Below are 22598 nucleotides of genomic sequence, written 5' to 3'. Positions count from 1 at the left end.
GCCTGATGCACTTGAAAGGGGGACCTTATCTTATGTTGATGATGTTTTAATCAAAAGCACCGACTTTGAAAAACACATCACAGAACTTAAACACGTCCTCAGCCATCTTTAAAGGGCAGGTGTCAAATTATCCCTACAAAAAGCTCAATGGTGCCACACTCGTGTAAACTTCTTGGGACATGAAGTTACTTCTGAAGGGCTAAATCCCCAGATGAAAAAGGTGGAAGCTATAATAAATTCTAAAAACCAAACTAACTTAAAGGAATTGAGATCATTCCTGGATTTGACGAATTATTCTCGCAAATTTATTGATAATAATGCAGAATTAGCTAAACCACTGCTACTTCTTCTAAAGAAGGATGTGAAATGGCACTGGAGTGAGACTCAAGAAATAGTGATCAAGGAGCTGAAGAGAAAACTCACTCAAGCACCTTGCTTAGCTTACCCTGAAGGTGGGAAACCTTTCTACATAGAGACAGGTTACACAAATATAAGCATGAGTGCTGTTTTATACCAAAAGCATGATAATTTAAGCAAAGTCATTGCTTATGCGAGTAAAACTCTATCCCCAGTAGAAATAAAATTTAGCGATTGCGAAAAAGCCCTCTTATCTACTGTATGGGCTCTACAAAATTTCCGTAGCTATATACAGGGCAAGAAAATTATTGTAGAAACAGCCCACCAACCTTTGCTATATCTGCAAAGTGAGAGAATAAGAGATAGAAATTTGTCTAATAGCCGCATAACAGCTTGGACACTTTCCTTACAAGGCTGGCCTTTAGACCAGTGTTTTTCAACCAGTGTGCCGTGGCACACTAGTGTGCCGTGAGAGATCCTCAGGTGTGCCACGGCAGACTGACAACAGTGTGACATATTTTTTAAACTTTGCTTGTTTTTTACTCCCAGTGCAGGGGTAGTTTGTAGGAGGCATGGCATAACAGCACAATACATACAGTATGTGTGTGTATGTGTATATATATATATATATATATATATATATACACACACTGTATTAGGCTACAATGTGTGATTTGTTTTAAATTTTGGGATGGTGGTGTGCCACAGAATTTTTTAATGTCAAAAAGTGTGCCACGGCAAAAAAAAAAAGTGGTTAAAAAAAAATCACTGCTTTAGACATTCGCTACAAGCAAAACAAAAAGAATCCAGTCACACAGGGGTCTGCTGAGCTCCACGACTGTACTGCTAAGGATAATGGGGAAGAGTTATTAGAAGATGATTTCCTGGAGGTGCAATTGCTTTCCCCGTATAAAATATACAATGAGGACCATTGTCAAACATTACCTTGGGGGTATATGTTGATGGTTGTTCTTACCATGCCAGTATTAATAATGAGTGCAGATTAGTCGCTGGCATTGGTATAACCTGGACAAATGGATTCCCAAATATTTCTGTAGGTTTCGACATTGGACCAAGATCTAGTCAAGTTGCAGAACTAACTGCTGTACTAAAAACCATTGAGATGGCTATTGAACACAGTATTCATGAATTTGTGATCATTACTGACAAATTACGTGCGTGACAGTTTTGTTGAATACCTGCGAACTTGGAAAAGAAATGGCATGCAGAAAACTAACAGCAAGTCTGCGAGACTGTTGTTCTGCGAGATTGATAATCTAGTGGTATCCAATGGGTTAACCATACACTGGAAAAAGACCAAGGGTCATTCCAAGGTTGTAGGTCCTGATAAGGAAGGCAATAATCTTGTGGATTCATTAGCCAAACAAGGAGCCATAAATGGAGAGCTCCTCAATATTAACCAAGATTCTCCTAATGAGGACCTGATCATTAGTCAAAAAGACCCCATTGTAGGCATCTTCTATAAAACACATAGAAGATCCTGAAAGCAACCCCGTCTCAAAAGAGGACGATATTGGCAAGGAAGATTGTAGAATCTTAATGAAGTCCAGATCACAATTCAAATTACAGGATGGTTTGTTAATTAGAACTTCCAAAACTGGCATCCAGCAATGGGTGGTACCCACCAAGTTCAGAGGTCTCATGCTTCAACATGCCCATGATGCTCCCACATTTGGCCACCGCAATGCCAAACTCACGTATGACATATTGCGTGGCTACACCTTCTAGCTGCATATGTTGAAGGATGTTCAAACCTACTGTCAAGGTTGTTTAATCTGTACACAATTCCAACCCACTGCACCAACGTATAGAGTGCCATTGCAGAAAAGGGGGATGGTAATGGTCAGATATACAAATTGATTTTATTGGTCCAGTAACTAGGTCATCTAGAGGTAACAAATACATGTTAACAGTGACATGCCTGTTAACTAAATGGGTAGAGTGCATCAGTGCACCTAACAATAGTGCTGAAACATGCGCAGCATTGCTCATCAACCACGTGTTTTCCAGATTTTGTTTACCCCAGCAAATTGAATCTGATCGGGGGACCCACTTTACTTGCAAAAAAAAATATATATATATATATATATATATATATATATATATATATATATATATATATATATATATATATATATATATATATTTATTAAATGTGAACATATGAATCTGGGAGATTGTCTATGCCTAAGAAAGGTAATATGGGAAGCTGAAAGCCTAAGAATCAAGGTTTCAACATGTCTTAACCTATGTATTTTTGAAAACATAGAAGTCTTATGGATTAAAAGTTTGGACAAATCATCTATATAGTTTTCAAACATTAAATATGTGCCTCAGACTATTAAAGGGACACTGTACCCAATTTTTTTCTTTCATGATTCATATAGATCATGAAATTTAAAGCAACTTTCTAATTTACTCCTATTATCAAATTTTCTTTATTCTCTTGGTATCTTTATTTGAAATGCAAGAATGTAAGTTTAGATGCTGGCCCATTTTTGGTGAACAACCTGGGTTGTCCTTGCTGATTGGTGGATAAATTCATCCACCAATAAAAAACTGCTGTCCAGAGTGCTGAACCAAGAAAAAAAAAGTTTAGATGCCTTCTTTTTCAAATAAAGATAGCAAGAGAATGAAGAAAAATTGATAATAGGAGTAAATTAGAAAGTTGCATGCTCTATCTAAATCACGAAAAAAAAAATTGGGTTCAGTGTCCCTTTAAATAATAGGTACAAATAAATGGATAGGAGATTGTCTATTTGTATAACATTAAATATGAAAATTTGCTGAATTTAATAAGTAGCAATACAGTCAATTTAAAATGTCCAATTTATTTCAAAATTAACAACCTATTCTTTTATTTTTCAGGCATCTGACAAGTGCATGTGTAGTTGGTGCCGTAAATTGTGTCATATATTTTTGTGCACTCAGCAAGAGGTGTACTGAATGTGGAACATACTGTATTTATATAAATATGGGACAACAATAATCAAATGCAACTTTAAAGGCATCTTCTAAAATATTATGAGAAATATATCATATCTAGTCTTGAAATACTCAGGGTAAATAGTATGACATGATCCAATACACATGGAACATATGACATTAATACTAGAAAATATAGTATAGTGAATAAAAATATATAAGAACTGTATTTACTGTTAGGAGTTTTAAAATTAAACTGTTTGTCTTTGTCTGCTGCCCCCGATGGCCTAAAAGGTATTTGGCTGTTGAAAATAAAATTTCCCAGTAGCCAATCAGACAAAAGGGCCTATCCAAATCTATCGAATGACAAAAACTCTCTGCACACAGAGAAAAAGTTGGTTAAAAATGTTTTCTTGGTAACTGTTGCAATCCTGCTGGCTACGATTTTTGCTTATAGAGAAACCAGTGTGCGAGTGTGAACACAGTTTTCTGTAAGAAAAATACATTGGGACACTCTTTGTGGATAAGAGACTATCAAGATTAATTCTCATACAAATGTGCACAATTCCTCTAAGACATATGACGATAGACATATTTGGATATTAACTGAATTCTCAAACTGGTGATCTGGTAAAGTATAGGAAATTGTATATTTAATATTTTAACCAAAGATATTTATTATTTCTACAGTCTAGTTGAAGCTGATAAACTTAAAGAGCACAATTGGTGTTTTAAGCTTATGTTCATAGTACTGTGTAGTTTAGCTAGTCATTATTGCTAAATAATTTATTTGCTCGACAGCACTTGGCACTACAGATTTATAAGTCAGTCATTATAGTGAACTCTTTCAGAACTGTACATAAACTTGTTACTGTGATTAAATCTCTGGTAGTTATTAATTAAGCATAGTAAGTTGGTAATCAATATTGGGCATTGAACTAGAGTTATCAGTTAATAACAGAAGATTCTAGTATTTTATTGTGATATTTTACTGCTATTCATTGTGAATAAGATAATTGTAAAGGCATTTTTTTTATGATCTTTGTAAGAATATTATAACAGCATATGTGCATGGTTGATTCATAATCTAGTTTCTATAAATATAATTCAATGTGTTTATAAATATTAACTAATCTCAAGAATTTAGGAATAATTATTAATTTCAATTGTTTCGTATATACATTTTTATTGGGGGGTTATTTTAAAGAATATCTATTAAATAAATTGTATTCTAACCCAAATATATACTGACGGGGAAATGTTCTACATATTTTTAAATAGGTATTCCTATATAGGTGCAGAAATAAATAGTAAAAACAATACACTAGACAAATATATCTAAAAATAAATAGAACATTTTCTTCTATGTGAAGAACATTGAAATGTAAAATATTCATAATTACCTTTTGGGTTGGGTTAGCGCTGTATTTTACTTTCAATTTGTAATAAAAACGCTAAACCGTGTGCACTAAAAGTTTGCTTCTGGCAATGTTTGCAAAGTGCTAAATAATGTGCCGCTATTAATTTATTCCATAATAAACAAACAACAACAAAAAACATCTGCACTGTGTATTCCTGTTCGTGATGTCACTGCTTTGTGACATATGTGCAACAGCTCAGTCACTATATATACAGCAGCAGGAGAACCATCTGTACTGTGTATTCCTGTGTGTGATGTCACTACTCTGTGAAAAATGTGCAGGAGCTCAGTCACTATATATACAGCAGCAGTAGAACCATCTGTACTGTGTAATCCTGTTTGTGATGTCACTGCTCTCTGACAAATGTGCAGGAGCTCAGTCACTATATATACAGCAGCAGTAGAACCATCTGTGCTGTGTATTCCTGTTTGTGATGTCACTGCTCTGTGACAAATGTGCAGGAGCTCAGTCACTATACATACCGCAGCAGTAGAACCATCTGTGCTGTGCATTCCTGTTTGTGATGTCACTGCTCTGTGACAAGTTTGCCATAGCTCAATCACAATATGTACATCATCAGTAGAACCATCTGTACTGTGTATTCCTGTTTGTGATGTCACTGCTCTGTGACAAATATGTAGTACCTTAGTCACTATATATACAGCAGAACCATCTGTGCTGTGTATTCCTGTTTGTGATGTCACTGCTCTGTGACAAATGTGCAGGAGCTCAGTCACTATATATACACAGTAGCAGTAGAACCATTTGTACTGTGTATTCCTGTTTGTAATGTCACTGAGCTGTTGCACATTTGTCACAGAGCAGTGACATCACAAACAGGAATACACAGTACAGATGGTTCTACAGCTGCTGTATATATAGTGACTGAGCTGTTGCACATTTGTCACAGAGCAGTGACATCACAAACAGGAATACACAGTACAGATGGTTCTACTGCTGCTGTATATATAGTGACTGAGCTGTTGCACATTTGTCACAGAGCAGTGACACCACAAACAGGAATACACAGTACAGATTGTTCTACTGCTACTGTATATATAGTGACTGAGTTCCTGCATATTTTTCACAGAGCAGTGACATCACAAACAGGAATACACAGTACAGATGGATCTACTGCTGCTGTATATATAGTGACTGAGCTGTTGCACATTTGTCACAGAGCAGTAACATCACAAACAGGAATACACAGTACAGATGGTTCTACTGCTGCTATATATATAGTGACTGAGCTCCTGCACATTTTTCACTAAGCCTAACCTTCACTAACCCTCTTTGACTCTACCCAGCAGGGACTCCTATATTAGGATTTCTCAGCGCTCCTTTTAGCCACAATTCTCTGTCATTTTTCACTAAGCAGTGACATCACAAACAGGAATACACAGTACAGATGGTTCTCCTGCTGCTGTATATATAGTGACTGAGCTGTTGCACATTTGTCACAAAGCAGTGACATCACGAACAGGAATACACAGTGCAGATGTTTTTTGTTGTTGTTTGTTTATTATGGAATAGATTAATAGCGGCACATTTAGCACTTTGCTAACATTGCCAGAAGTAAACTTTTAGTGCACACGGTTTAGCATTTTTATTACAAGTTGAAAGTAAAATACTGTCATGATCCGGTGTAAATGCGCTCAGGACACAGACCCTTGGGGCAGTGGTAGGGATTTGGAGACACCGACCCCTGACCCGGGGAAGAGTATCCTGGACGTGGACAGATGATATTCTGTGATTCATAGTTGCTAGAAGTTATTGTAGAATAAATGGAGAGTGCAACATTTGTATACAATATATTCTGACTTCACTGTGACTTATAGCTAGTTAATAGGAGTAGCTGCAGGATTCAATGAGAGAAAAATATAGCAATGTGGAATGATCAGGCTTCAGAGTAAACTGGTAGAAGATTGACACTTAGATGCAAACTAAGGTTTGATGCAGGTTCACAGTACATAATATTATATAAAGCTGTATGTCAGAGTTAAGCACAGCTGCACAGGTATTTAGACAAGCTGCAAGTTTAGGCTTTAATTACTGTTTGTGCATATATATGCAAACTAGGTTTGTTGCAGGTTCACAGTACATAATCTTATATAGAGTTGTATATCAGTAATTAGCAGAGCAGCACAGGTGAAAGTTAAGTTTAAGGCATCAATTACTGTTTGTACATATATTGGAAAATCACATGAAAGCTTTTAATTGAACATATAGATGCAGAGTTATGAATATGTTAACATATTTGCAGCAGGATATTACAGCAATGACAACTTGTAGCAGAGAAATAGTTATAAAGTTCTGAGTAAGATGCTGTTGTAATTAGAGAGTGATGATAACCAAAAGTATGCTTGATTTATAATAAAGTTCAGAGTTTGTTAAGTAGCAGTGTCCAGGAAACAGAAATGGAATTATTTGGATACTTGCGATTTGATGATTTTAAGCATTGGTAATAGAAAATGCTGTAGGTTGAAATAGATGGTAAATTCATGCAGGAAACCGTCACAGACCTCTGTTTTTCAGGATCACAACTTCAAAGTTAATGCAAAAAACATTAGGCCTGAGAAGCTTAAAAAGAGGCTGAGGTAATCAGGTGCATGAATGATTAATCAGGCAGGCAAGCAAGCTGAATGTAAATACTACCCAAATGCAGCAGTCAGAGAAGTCTTAAAGGGATAGTGACATTAGGCTGAGATATGTTACAAATACAGCGCTAACCCAACCCAAAAGGTAGTTATGAATATTTTACATTTCAATGTTCTTCACATAGAAGAAAATGTTCTATTTATTTTTAAATATATTTGTCTAGTGTATTGTTTTAACGATTTATTTCTGCACCTATATAGGAATACCTATTTAAAAATATGTAGAACATTTCCCCCTGTCAGTATATATTTGGGTTAGAATACAATTTATTTAATAAATATTCTTTAAAATAACCCCCCAATAAAAATGTATATACGAAACAATTGAAATTAATAATTATTCCTACATTCTTGAGATTAGTTAATATTTATAAACACATTGAATTATATTTATAGAAACTAGATTATGAATCAACCATGCTCCTGCACATTTGTCACAGAGTAGTGACATCACAAACAGGAATACACAGCACAGATGGTTCTACTGCTGCTGTATATATAGTGACTGAGCTGTTGCACATTTGTCACAGAGCAGTAACATCACAAAAGGAATACACAGTACAGATGGTTCTACTGCTGCTGTATATATAGTGACTGAGCTCCTGCACATATGTCACAGAGCAGTGACACCACAAACAGGAATACCCAGTACAGAGGGTTCTACTGCTGCTGTATATATAGTGACTGAGCTGTTGCACATTTGTCACAGAGCAGTGACATCACAAACAGGAATACACAGGACAGATGGTTCTACTGCTGCTGTATATATAGTGACTGAGCTGTTGCACATTTGTCACAGAGCAGTGACATCACAAACAGGAATACACATCACAGATGGTTCCACTGCTGCTGTATATATAGTGACTGAGCTCCTGCACATTTGTCACAGAGCAGTGACATAACAAACAGGAATATACAGCACAGATGGTTCTACTGCTGCTGTATATATAGTGACTGAGCTCCTGCACATTTGTCATAGAGCAGTGACATCACAAAAAGGAATACACAGTACAGATGGTTCTAGTGCGGCTGTATATATAGTGACTGAGCTCCTGCACATCTGTCACAGAGCAGTGACATCACAAAAAGGAATACACAGTACAGATGGTTCTAGTGCTGCTGTATATATAGTGACTGAGCTCCTGCACATCTGTCACAGAGCAGTGACATCACAAACAGGAATACACAGTACAGATGGTTCTACTGCTGCTGTATATATAGTGACTGAGCTCCTGCACATTTGTCATAGAGCAGTGACATCACAAAAAGGAATACACAGTACAGATGGTTCTAGTGCTGCTGTATATATAGTGACTGAGCTCCTGCACATCTGTCACAGAGCAGTGACATCACAAACAGGAATACCCAGTACAGATGGTTCTACTGCTGCTGTATATATAGTGACTGAGCTCCTGCACATTTGTCATAGAGCAGTGACATCACAAACAGGAATACACAGTACAGATGGTTCTAGTGCTGCTGTATATATAGTGACTGAGCTCCTGCACATCTGTCACAGAGCAGTGACATCACAAACAGGAATACACAGTACAGATGGTTCTACTGCTGCTGTATATATAGTGACTGAGCTCCTGCACATCTGTCACAGAGCAGTGACATCACAAACAGGAATACACAGTACAGATGGTTCTACTGCTGCTGTATATATAGTGACTGAGCTCCTGCACATTTGTCATAGAGCAGTGACATCACAAACAGGAATACACAGTACAGATGGTTCTAGTGCTGCTGTATATATAGTGACTGAGCTCCTGCACATCTGTCACAGAGCAGTGACATCACAAACAGGAATACACAGTACAGATGGTTCTACTTCTGCTGTATATATAGTGACTGAGCTCCTGCACATCTGTCACAGAGCAATGACATCACAAACAGGAATACACATCACAGATGGTTCCACTGCTGCTGTATATATAGTGACTGAGCTCCTGCACATTTTTCACGGAGCAGTGACATCACAAACAGGAATACACAGCACAGATGGTTCTACTGCTACTGTATATATAGTGACTGAGCTGTTGCACATTTGTCACAGAGTAGTGACACCACAAACAGGAATACACAGCACAGATGGTTCTGTGCTGTGTATTCCTGTTTGTGACGTCACTGCTCTGTGACAAATGTGCAGAAGCTCAGTCACTATATATACAGTAGCAGTAGAACCATTTGTGTTGTGTATTCCTGTTTGTTATGTCACTACTCTGTGACAAATGTGCAGGAGCTCAGTCACTATATATACAGCAGCAGTGGAACCATCTGTGATATGTATTCCTGTTTGTGATGTCACTGCTCTGTGACAGATGTGCAGGAGCTCAGTCACTATATATACAGCAGCAGTAGAACTATCTGTACTGTGTATTCCTGTTTGTGATGTCACTGCTCTGTGACAAATGTGCAGGAGCTCAGTCACTATATATACAGCAGCAGTAGAACCATCTGTACTGTGTATTCCTGTTTGTGATGTCACTGCTCAGTGACAAATGTGCAACAGCTCAGTCACTATATATACAGCAGCAGTAGAACCATCTGTACTGTGTATTCCTGTTTGTGATGTCACTGCTCTGTGACAAATGTGCAACAGCTCAGTCACTATATATACAGCAGCAGTAGAACCGTCTGTACTGTGTATTCCTGATTGTGATGTCACTGCTCTGTGACAAATGTGCAGGAGCTCAGTCACTATATATACAGCAGCAGTAGAACCGTTTGTACTGTGTATTCCTGTTTGTGATGTCACTACTCTGTGACAAATGTGCAGGAGCTCAGTCACTATATATACAGCTGCAGTAGAACCATCTGTACTGTGTATTCCTGTTTGTGATGTCACTGCTCTGTGACAAATGTGCAGGAGCTCAGTCACTATATATACAGCAGCAGTAGAACCATCTGTACTGTGTATTCCTGTTTGTGATGTCACTGCTCTGTGACAAATGTGCAGGAGCTCAGTCACTTTATATACAGCAGCAGTAGAACCATCTGTACTGTGTATTCCTGTTTGTGATGTCACTGCTCTGTGACAAATGTGCAACAGCTCAGTCACTTTATGTACAGCAGCATTAGAACCATCTGTACTGTGTATTCCTGTTTGTGATGTCACTGCTCTGTGACAAATGTGCAACAACTCAGTCACTATATATACAGCAGCAGTAGAACCATCTGTAATGTGTATTCCTGTTTGTGATGTCACTGCTCTGTGACAAATGTGCAGGAGCTCAGTCACTATACATACAGCAGCAGTAGAACCATCTGTGCTGTGTATTCCTGTTTGTGATGTCACTGCTCTGTGACAAATGTGCAGGTGCTCAGTCACTATATATACACAGCAGCAGTAGAACCATCTGTACTGTGTATTCCTTTTTGTGATGTCACTGCTCTGTGACAAATGTGCAGGAGCTCAGTCACTATATATACTGCAGCAGTAGAACCATCTGTACTGTGTATTCCTGTTTGTGATGTCACTGCTTAGTGACAAATGTGCAGGAGCTCAGTCACTATATATACAGCAGCAGTAGAACCATCTGTATTGTGTATTCCTGTTTGTGATGTCACTACTCTGTGACAAATGTGCAGGAGCTCAGTCACTATATATACAGCAGCAGTAGAACCATCTGCACTGTGTATTCCTGTTTGTGGTGTCACTGCTCTGTGACAAATGTGCAACAGCTCAGTCACTATATATACAGCAGCAGTAGAACCATCTGTACTGTGTATTCCTGTTTGTGATGTCACTGCTCTGTGACAAATGTGCAGGAGCTCAGTCACTATATATACAGCAGCAGTAGAACTGTCTGTACTGTGTATTCCTGTTTGTGATGTCACTGCTTCGTGACAAATGTGCAGGAGCTCAGTCACTATATATACAGCAGCAGTAGAAACATCTGTACTGTGTATTCCTGTTTGTGATGTCACTGCTGTGTGACAAATGTGCAGGAGCTCCGTCACTATATATACAGCAGCAGTAGAACCATCTGTACTGTGTATTCCTGTTTGTGATGTCACTGCTTCGTGACAAATGTGCAGGAGCTCAGTCACTATATGTACAGCAGCAGTAGAACTATCTGTACTGTGTATTCCTGTTTGTGATGTCACTGCTCTGTGACAAATGTGCAGGAGCTCAGTCACTACATATACAGCAGCAGTAGAACCATCTGTACTGTGTATTCCTGTTTGTGATGTCACTGCTCTGTGACAAATGTGCAGGTGCTCAGTCACTATATATACACAGCAGCAGTAGAACCATCTGTACTGTGTATTCCTTTTTGTGATGTCACTGCTCTGTAACAAATGTGCAGGAGCTCAGTCACTATATATACTGCAGCAGTAGAACCATCTGTACTGTGTATTCCTGTTTGTGATGTCACTGCTTAGTGACAAATGTGCAGGAGCTCAGTCACTATATATACAGCAGCAGTAGAACCATCTGTATTGTGTATTCCTGTTTGTGATGTCACTACTCTGTGACAAATGTGCAGGAGCTCAGTCACTATATATACAGCAGCAGTAGAACCATCTGTACTGTGTATTCCTGTTTGTGGTGTCACTGCTCTGTGACAAATGTGCAACAGCTCAGTCACTATATATACAGCAGCAGTAGAACCATCTGTACTGTGTATTCCTGTTTGTGATGTCACTGCTCTGTGACAAATGTGCAGGAGCTCAGTCACTATATATACAGCAGCAGTAGAACCGTCTGTACTGTGTATTCCTGTTTGTGATGTCACTGCTTCGTGACAAATGTGCAGGAGCTCAGTCACTATATGTACAGCAGCAGTAGAACTATCTGTACTGTGTATTCCTGTTTGTGATGTCACTGCTCTGTGACAAATGTGCAGGAGCTCAGTCACTACATATACAGCAGCAGTAGAACCATCTGTACTGTGTATTCCTGTTTGTGATGTCACTGCTCTGTGACAAATGTGCAACAGCTCAGTCACTATATATACAGCAGCAGTAGAACCATCTGTACTGTGTATTCCTGTTTGTGATGTCACTGCTCTGTGACAAATGTGCAGGTGCTCAGTCACTATATATACACAGCAGCAGTAGAATCATCTGTACTGTGTATTCCTGTTTGTGATGTCACTGCTCTGTGACAAATGTGCAGGAGCTCAGTCACTATATATACTGCAGCAGTAGAACCATCTGTACTTTGTATTCCTGTTTGTGATGTCACTGCTTAGTGATAAATGTGCAGGAGCTCAGTCACTATATATACAGCAGCAGTAGAACCATCTGTATTGTGTATTCCTGTTTGTGATGTCACTGCTCTGTGACAAATGCGCAGGAGCTCAGTCACTATATGTACAGCAGCAGTAGAACTATCTGTACTGTGTATTCCTGTTTGTGATGTCACTACTCTATGACAAATCTGCAACAGCTCAGTCACTATATATACAGCAGCAGTAGAACCATCTGTACTGTGTATTCCTGTTTGTGATGTCACTGCTCTGTGACAAATGTGCAGGAGCTCAGTCACTATATATACAGCAGCAGTAGAACCATCTGTACTGTGTATTCCTGTTTGTGATGTCACTGCTCTGTGACAAATGTGCAGGAGCTGAGTCACTATATATACAGCAGCAGTAGAACCGTCTGTGCTGTGTATTCCTGTTTGTGATGTCACTGCTCTGTGACAAATGTGCAGGAGCTCAGTCACTATATATACAGCTGCAGTAGAACCATCTGTACTGTGTATTCCTGTTTGTGGTGTCACTGCTCTGTGACAAATGTGCAGGAGCTCAGTAACTATATGTACAGCAGCAGTAGAACCATCTGTACTGTGTATTCCTGTTTGTGATATCACTGCTCTGTGACAAATGTGCAACAGCTCAGTCACTATATATATACAGCTGCAGTAGAACCATCTGTACTATGAATTCCTGTTTGTGGTGTCACTGCTTAGTGACAAATGTGCAGGAGCTCAGTCACTATATATACAGCAGCAGTAGAACCATCTGTACTGTGTATTCCTGTTTGTGATGTCACTGCTCTGTGACAAATGTGCAGGAGCTCAGTCACTATATATACAGCAGCCAGCAGTAGAACCATCTGTACTGTGTATTCCTGTTTGTGATGTCACTGCTCTGTGACAAATGTGCAGGAGCTCAGTCAATATATATACAGCAGCAGTAGAACCATCTGTGCTGTGTATTCCTGTTTGTGATGTCACTGCTCTGTGACAGATGTGCAGGAGCTCAGTCACTATATATACAGCAGCAGTAGAACCATCAGTACTGTGTATTCCTGTTTGTGATGTCACTGCTCTGTGACAAATGTTCAGGAGCTCAGTCACGATATATACAGCAGCAGTAGAACCATCTGTACTGTGTATTCCTGTTTGTGATGTCACTGCTCTGTGACAAATGTGCAGGTGCTCAGTCACTATATATACACAGCAGCAGTAGAACCATCTGTACTGTGTATTCCTGTTTGTGATGTCACTGCTCTGTGACAAATGTGCAGGAGCTCAGTCACTATATATACTGCAGCAGTAGAACCATCTGTACTTTGTATTCCTGTTTGTGATGTCACTGCTTAGTGATAAATGTGCAGGAGCTCAGTCACTATATATACAGCAGCAGTAGAACCATCTGTATTGTGTATTCCTGTTTGTGATGTCACTGCTCTGTGACAAATGCGCAGGAGCTCAGTCACTATATGTACAGCAGCAGTAGAACTATCTGTACTGTGTATTCCTGTTTGTGATGTCACTACTCTATGACAAATCTGCAACAGCTCAGTCACTATATATACAGCAGCAGTAGAACCATCTGTACTGTGTATTCCTGTTTGTGATGTCACTGCTCTGTGACAAATGTGCAGGAGCTCAGTCACTATATATACAGCAGCAGTAGAACCATCTGTACTGTGTATTCCTGTTTGTGATGTCACTGCTCTGTGACAAATGTGCAGGAGCTCAGTCACTATATATACAGCAGCAGTAGAACCATCAGTACTGTGTATTCCTGTTTGTGATGTCACTGCTCTGTGACAAATGTGCAGGAGCTCAGTCACTATATATACAGCTGCAGTAGAACCATCTGTACTGTGTATTCCTGTTTGTGGTGTCACTGCTCTGTGACAAATGTGCAGGAGCTCAGTAACTATATGTACAGCAGCAGTAGAACCATCTGTACTGTGTATTCCTGTTTGTGATATCACTGCTCTGTGACAAATGTGCAACAGCTCAGTCACTATATATATACAGCTGCAGTAGAACCATCTGTACTATGAATTCCTGTTTGTGGTGTCACTGCTTAGTGACAAATGTGCAGGAGCTCAGTCACTATATATACAGCAGCAGTAGAACCATCTGTACTGTGTATTCCTGTTTGTGATGTCACTGCTCTGTGACAAATGTGCAGGAGCTCAGTCACTATATATACAGCAGCCAGCAGTAGAACCATCTGTACTGTGTATTCCTGTTTGTGATGTCACTGCTCTGTGACAAATGTGCAGGAGCTCAGTCAATATATATACAGCAGCAGTAGAACCATCTGTGCTGTGTATTCCTGTTTGTGATGTCACTGCTCTGTGACAGATGTGCAGGAGCTCAGTCACTATATATACAGCAGCAGTAGAACCATCAGTACTGTGTATTCCTGTTTGTGATGTCACTGCTCTGTGACAAATGTTCAGGAGCTCAGTCACGATATATACAGCAGCAGTAGAACCATCTGTACTGTGTATTCCTCTTTGCGGTGTAACTACTCTGTGGGACACTGGTGGCTTTAATCTCATTTTATACACCTGAACTGTGTCTAAAATATATTTTAAGTCCTGTTAGTAATGTGGGATATTTCTGTCACTTCTTTAGACTTATCAATAAACTTGATAAGTCTAAAAAAGTGACAATAATGCCTTTAAGCATTAACCTCTTGACTGCCAGAGGAGGCTTCAATAGAAGGATACACAATGATCTACAGTTCTCAATGGCATTAAAGGATTCAATTATTTTCAAACACAATAAGATGACTTTATATGCAGGTTAATCAATTCTGCAAGCATACAAGAACATGCTCTAATTCCAAGGACAGCCAGGAAATGAATGTACAATTTGTATTAGAGCACGTTCCTGTCAGGAGTGTTTTATATTCATTGGTATGAGAGTTACAATAGGGCTGAAATTATTGGATCGTGGCTATGGTGTAAATCTTTTTTAAAAGGATTTAGCATGCACTGTGTATGGTAATTATCACAGCATAGGAGGGGAGTGAGCCAGGGAGGATGGTCATTTTATGGGCTTTTTATTTATTTATTTAAATCCAAAAGAAAAAATTAGGCCAGGAGATGATAGTAACATGATACTGACTGTGACATCTCCCTGACCAGCTAGCCATGCACATCTGCCAGGTGGTCAAGGAAATATAACTATGTCCTGACCATAGTAATGTAGCATAATACAGACAAATGTCAAATTCCCCTTTATTGTCCCTGCAGATGCTCATCCTACCATTCTACAGTACTGTATCCTCTAGTAATACAGAGAGCCGAGGGTCAAAATCTGTTGCAGAGCTTTATCTTATGGAAATGAATGTTCAAGTAATAACTAAAACATTTTTTCCCCTCTGGTTGTTGTCCCGATCAGCCAGTGAGCAAAGCATACCTAGGTATGACTCGTACACAAACACTCACTTCCTGTTGGATTAAACAGTTTTTATGCAACACTTTTTAATGCAAACATATTTTAACTGTTTAACTGCTGATCTTTAAAATACATGATATCAATTTTCAGTAAAGTTAGTGTGGGTTTGCCCTGGAAATATTAATACTGTAATATATAAACTTAGCAGAAAATCAAACATGTCTTCTGCTGATGAGAGCTAATCAAACAGCTGTCCAGAAGTGGTTTTGCATATCTTACCCAGAGTTCCCTGGTGGATTGGTAACAATGTATACAGAATACCGCTAAGGTAAAGAAAGCGGTAGTTCCTACCTAGATGCGCTTATTGGCTATACAATTGTGGCATTTACATGAAAGAGAACAGTTGTAAACTGTGTCTATAGTAGTATGCTGGGCACACTCCAGTGTCTCTGGGAACAGGGGTAGTAAATGTACAACAAAAGTAGTCAATACAGCTAATTAACCTATATCAGAATTATAATTAAATGGATCAGACAGAGCATGACATTTTAAATAACTTTCTCATTTAATTCTATTATCAGTTTTGCTTTGTTCTCTTGGGATCCTTTGTTACAGAGTAATCCTAGGTGCTCTCAGGAGCGTGCACGTGTCTTTTGCTATCTTTGCAGAAGTGTTTGCAACAATGTTTACAGTAAAGTTATACATAGTTGCAAAAACTGCTGTCATTGGGCCAGATTACAAGTGGTACGTTATTTAGCGCTTTCGCTCACACAGCCAGAAGTAAACTTTTAACATGGGCAGGTTTGCATGCGTTTTACAAGCTAAAGTGTTTCCTCACGAGTGAAAGTTGATGCGCACTAATTTCAGGACTTTGAATATCACTTCTTCTTTTCATAGACTTCAATTGAGAGAGCAAACTGGAGAAACCTAACACTTATCACTCACGTGCTAACCTGACAGAGTTAGTCCTACAGCATTAACCTGAAGGTAGTTATTAATATTTTACATTCCAATGTTCTTCACATAGAAGAAAATATTCTTTTTATATTTTAATATCTATTTAATATAGGAATATCTATTTAAAATTACATAGAACATTTTCCCCCTATATGAAGAGCACTGCAATGTAAAATATTTAGAATAAACACAGAGTAGAATACATTATTAAATATTCAAATTAATTAAAAAATATTTTTCTTGTTTTCAAGTATTTGACTGGAAAGGGCTACAAAGTATATATACAAATGTATATGTACAGTATGTATCTATTTATCTATCTATAATTTTTTTAAGTATAAGGTCCCTTCAGCTGTGGGCGCACTACAGACATAGGGGCCGATTTATTAAACTGCATACGCTGTTGGCATTTAGCATTGCACAAGCAGTTCTGGTGAACTGCTTGTGCAATGCCACCACCTGCAGATTTGCGGCCAATCGACCACTAGCAGGGGATGTCAATCAACTTGATCGTACCTGATCGGGTTGATTGCTGTCCGCCGCTCACAGGTGGTGGAGCAGTTAAGGAACAGCGGTCTTAAGACCACTGATTCATAACTGCTGTTTCTGGTAAGCCTGAAGGCTCGCTCGGAAACAGGGGCATCAGGGGCCATTCTTGATAATTCGGCCCCATAATATACACAGAGATAGAGGGTATTTTTAATGTAAGTTTTTATGATGTATAAGCATCTTTATAAGAGAATGAAGAGTATGTTTTCCATTTCTCTTTATATATAAATATATACATCAATATAAGGAACATTTCACATTTCTGCTTGATTTTACAGTGGCGTGTAAAGTTCTGGGATCTAAATAAAAACATAATACAATGACTGTGAGTATCTGAATCTTCATATATATATATATATATATATATATATATACATATATGTGTGTATATATATATGTGTGTATATATATATGTGTGTATATATATTTATATATTTATGACAATGTTTTTTTAAGAGATATACTTAGGTTAGTTTATAGGTTGGAGCAGATCTGAGAGTGGCATATTATGGTACCTGTGTATGCACTGCTAACCCAATAGTTGTGACTTGAAATGAGTGAGCTGGCACGCTGGTTTTCAGAAAATGATGCTGATGGGAGACAATGCAGACGAATGGTAAACAGCTAAAATACAACCACTTCACACCAGAGACAACTGAAGACAAGTATGTTTGACATCAAGAGTGAGGATATTATTGGGGACCTAGTTATAAAATGAATTAGCAAAAAATCAATTCAGATATCATAAGCATAGGTGACGTATCTGCTGCCGGACAAACATTATGATGTGCTAATGATGACATATCCAGGTTATGTAAGGTCTTTGCTCAGCACAGAACATACAGTATAGAAACTGTGATCTGTGTGACACAAGCAGCAAATCCCCAAATTGTCCTGTAAGATTGTCCAGGACTAGCTATTGCAGGGTGCCTATACCCTGCTATGGACCACCAGACTCCTCCCAATAACTGCTTGACCACACCCCTGGACTGTCCAGGCTCCACCCTATTTTATGTTGGCCACACATCTGCACTGTTCAGTCTGTGCCCTATGCTTGCTTGCCCACACTAAATTTATAAGGTATACTAAAGTAAATATTATAATATAACTACACCACTCAAATGCCCAGCCTTGCCTCAGGTTATAAAAGCTAGTCATTATATGCAACAAGGTATTATAGTAACACTTTTTGTGTGTAGGATGCGTTACATTTGTTTTATGAGCTGATGATCTGGACTTGACTTCATCTCTAGCACCAGAGTGTGATTGATTTTGTGAAAGCATTTTCTATGTAATGATAAGTTATAGATATATCAAATTCACTAAAATAATGTTTAATTGTTTATAACAAAACCTTCTTACAATTTCGACTTTTCTACACTTGCATCTGAGATACAGACTATGAACAGGCCAGTAACAGATGTCCATTTACAAGGATGCAGAACCATGAACTAATATGGGCTAGTCCTCTTGTGATATATGTTGCTTTATCCAGACTATGCTCTTACTGGTTGCAATAACAAATCTGGCCAGTCTGTCAGCCACTACAACCACTACATTTCAGTAGCTTTTTAAATTTTATTTAATTTTAGTCAACAATGTATATTTTTCAATAATAATGGATGTTTCTGTAATTAAAATTGGAGCTGAAAATTGGAAATTGCTTCTTTAAAGGGAGTTAAGCATTAAACAAATCTATAAAGAAGATCATTTGCATAGAAAGCATATTTGTGAACACATCATATCTGTGTCTAAGATGGGCCATATGATTGTCTATGTGTCATCATTATGAAAGTTGAAGCAGTGGATAGGGTCCCTAATTCCTGCTGCTATAGCCACTCTCAAGAACAAGATATGTTTTTGTAAGAACTATCCATCAGAGCTTATACTGAAATGTCATTAAACTCACAATTTTTCATCCATATCTAAGAAAATCAGAAAATCCCTGGATTTATGTTTTGCCAGTGTAATTAAATAATTGTATCCCTCTCAGATGCTGCACAAAAGAACCAATGGAATAAGATTTCCCCTTACCACCTACAACCTCTTCATTTTATGTTTAAATGTTTAATTGACAAGAGCATAATCTACAAATTAACTGCATTTGTTTGTAGAATAAGAAATGTTGTGCTCATTAAAGTGCCATAAAACAGGTTGAGATCTGTGCCTATCCTAAAATGTCTAATTAATTTAAAATAGTTTGCATAAAAAAATGTTTAAAATTTGCTGGAAAGTATTTTAAAATAATTTTCAAAAATAAGCAAAATTAATTACATAGCTAAGCTGCCTGGAGCAGCTAACTCCACCCCTCTTATCAGCGTTTAGACACAGGCATTGTATTTCAACTGAGTTCACAGCTTCTAGGCAGCTCCAGCAGATAATCCCTATTCACTTTTGCATTCTACTAAAAGAACAATAAACATAGATACAGCCATAAAAGGAATTGTGTGTGTGGGGGGGGGGGGAGTTAGAGCTTTACAAATCAGAAACTTAAAAGAAAGGGTTAATGACGAAGGTACTGCAGTATAAATTTGCAGGTAAAGTAATTAAAGTGCATATTATATTATTTTGTCTCTATCCCAACTTGTTTTATGTCCCTTTAAATAGTTTTGCCATTGAATTTCAATACTGATACTTGATGGCAACAAAAATAATGTAGGCCTCATCCACATGACCCAGTTCAACATTTTATTTCAAGAACTTTATAGTGGTGGAATGTGGAGAGTTTATGATCTGAAAGTAAGAAGTTTATTCATTTATCTGGTACATTAATTTCAAGTAGTATTATCTGTTTTACCATCAAAATCCCCCTCTCCTACTCATTCCTGCCTTAATTTCTGTATAAACCCCTTTGCCCCTCCTTTGCCCCTCTACTTGTTCTGTGTAGAGCGCCAGGCACATAAAACAGATACTACCTTGCAAATTCAGGGCTACAAGCACCTCTGAGATTTAGGGGGCTACAGTAATAAACAAGGGGTTCTTACCTTCCCTAGCACCTGCTAGATGCGGGACTGGGTGTTGCTTAGGTTTGCCACTTACTCTTGAAAAAAATGCTGGCCAAGCTCATTAGCATAAATGTGCATGAACAATTATACAGCAAAATTAAGAAACTAAAGCTACTAGGACTGATTTTTAATGATCATTTGTTTATAATTAGATTCCAATACAATTAGAAGAAGATTGGCCATGATAGCAACTTTATTTATATATTTAGGACCAGATTATAAATGGAGCACTAAATATCGCTTTCATGAAAGCAATATTTGCGCTCCACTGTGTAATGCCAGTTCACGCTATTATGCGCTGGTTTTACAAGTTGTCAGCAATTTTAATGCAAGCTTGCGTTCGTATTGCGTTCACGAGAGCACGCTTCCATACACTCCAATGGGAGCCTCGTTCTGATGCAGTGAAGGGGGTAAGTAGTGTACCAATGGCAGCAAATATAAATATATACAGTATGTATATGTTTATGTACATATATATTTATGTGTTAATATGTGTATATACACATATTAGCGCATACTGTACATATATATGGATATAAGCATATCACAGTTCCCATAGACCACAATGTAAAGGCACTTTTCAGTGCCTTTTTTTTTTCTAACATCCCATTCCTGCCAACATTACCCCCAAAGTATTGCCTAGACCTAGTGCAGTTATTTTATTAAAAAATACAGATGCTGCTATCTTTATTTTTTATAATCTACACTACACTGTATTTTGGATGCATTTGGGGCACATTTACAAAATTAACCAGAGATCTGAACTCTGGTTAATTTTCTGAGCGCTAATTGTTACCGTGAGCTTGCGGTTTGAATAACCAGCCACTTGTAATGGCTGTTTATTTATTGCACACCTGCAAAAGGGCAAATTTAGCGCTCTACTTGTAATATAGCCATTAATCGTTATTTTCAACTTTGACATGAACCTTAAAAATACCAAGCGTGTTGATAAAATAGCGGCTGGGGTAACTCTTTTCTCTGCAAATCCTGCAGCAGTGGTCAGTGTGAGACTCAATTCCTGTTCACTCATTGGGGCATATTTATCAAGCTCCTGCAGGCTCGCCAGAAACAGCAGTTATGAAGCAGCGGTCACAAAGACCGCTGCTCCATAACCTGTCCGCCTGCTCAGAGCAGGCGGACAGACATCGCCGGAAATCAACCCGATCAAGTACGATTGGGTTGATTGACACCCCCCTGCTGGCGGCCTATTGGCCGCGAGTCTGCAGGGGGCGGCGTTGCACCAGCAATTCAGCGAGGTCTGGCGGACCTGATCCGCAGTGTCGGATCAGGTCTGCCAGACCTTAATAACTAGAGGCCATTATATCCTGCTGGGGCCTACTGAGAGCTGAGCACAGACAAGCGCCTTACACACTGCCTTCCATCTTCTTATGGCTAAGTGGGGGGTATTAATCTCACAGAGTAGTTTGTGACACACTCTTTGTTTTATTTCAGCCCCTTTGACATCAGGGATTTTATCATCTTAACAATGTCTCAGAAGAGTCCTGAAAATTACAGGACATCAGTTCTTCAGTGACATCCAGCACAGAACATCCTTTTTTAATCAACAGAGTCGTTCTGATGCTTATAAACCGTTCCCGGGAGATCTGCGGCATCTTCAGTTGTGAGATCCGTCATGAACTTCATTACTGGAGAGTCAGAGCTAAACCCGGGGTGCACCGTTAATAAAAATAACGACACAAATGCTAAATGCGCTCAGTAATAAATTTAGTTCCTGCGCTGACAACTTGGGAGATATTATATTCACGGCCCATCTGGGCTGCTGAGACCCTCAGATCCTAAACAAAACTTTATTACAGCAGAGCTGTGTATGTCTAATGCATGGAACACTAAACATAACGCTTGATATTATTACTATTGTTATCAGGGGCGAAACTACAGGGGGTGCAGAGGTCGCGCTGATATCATGTGAGTGTGACATGACTACAGGGGTTAGTATTTCTGTTTTACCCATTGGTGTTTATGTGTGTGTGTGTATGTATGTGACTGTGTGTGTATTTATGCATGTAGTATGTCTGTTTGTGTATGTTTGTGGAACCAGCAAATTACAGACCTTGTTACTACAGCATTGGGGGGGCAG

Source organism: Bombina bombina, chromosome 10 (genome assembly GCF_027579735.1).
Source record: "Bombina bombina isolate aBomBom1 chromosome 10, aBomBom1.pri, whole genome shotgun sequence".
Classification (NCBI taxonomy): Eukaryota; Metazoa; Chordata; class Amphibia; order Anura; family Bombinatoridae; genus Bombina; species Bombina bombina.
The sequence above is the reverse complement of the archived record's forward strand: the minus strand, read 5'-3'. Positions refer to the sequence as shown.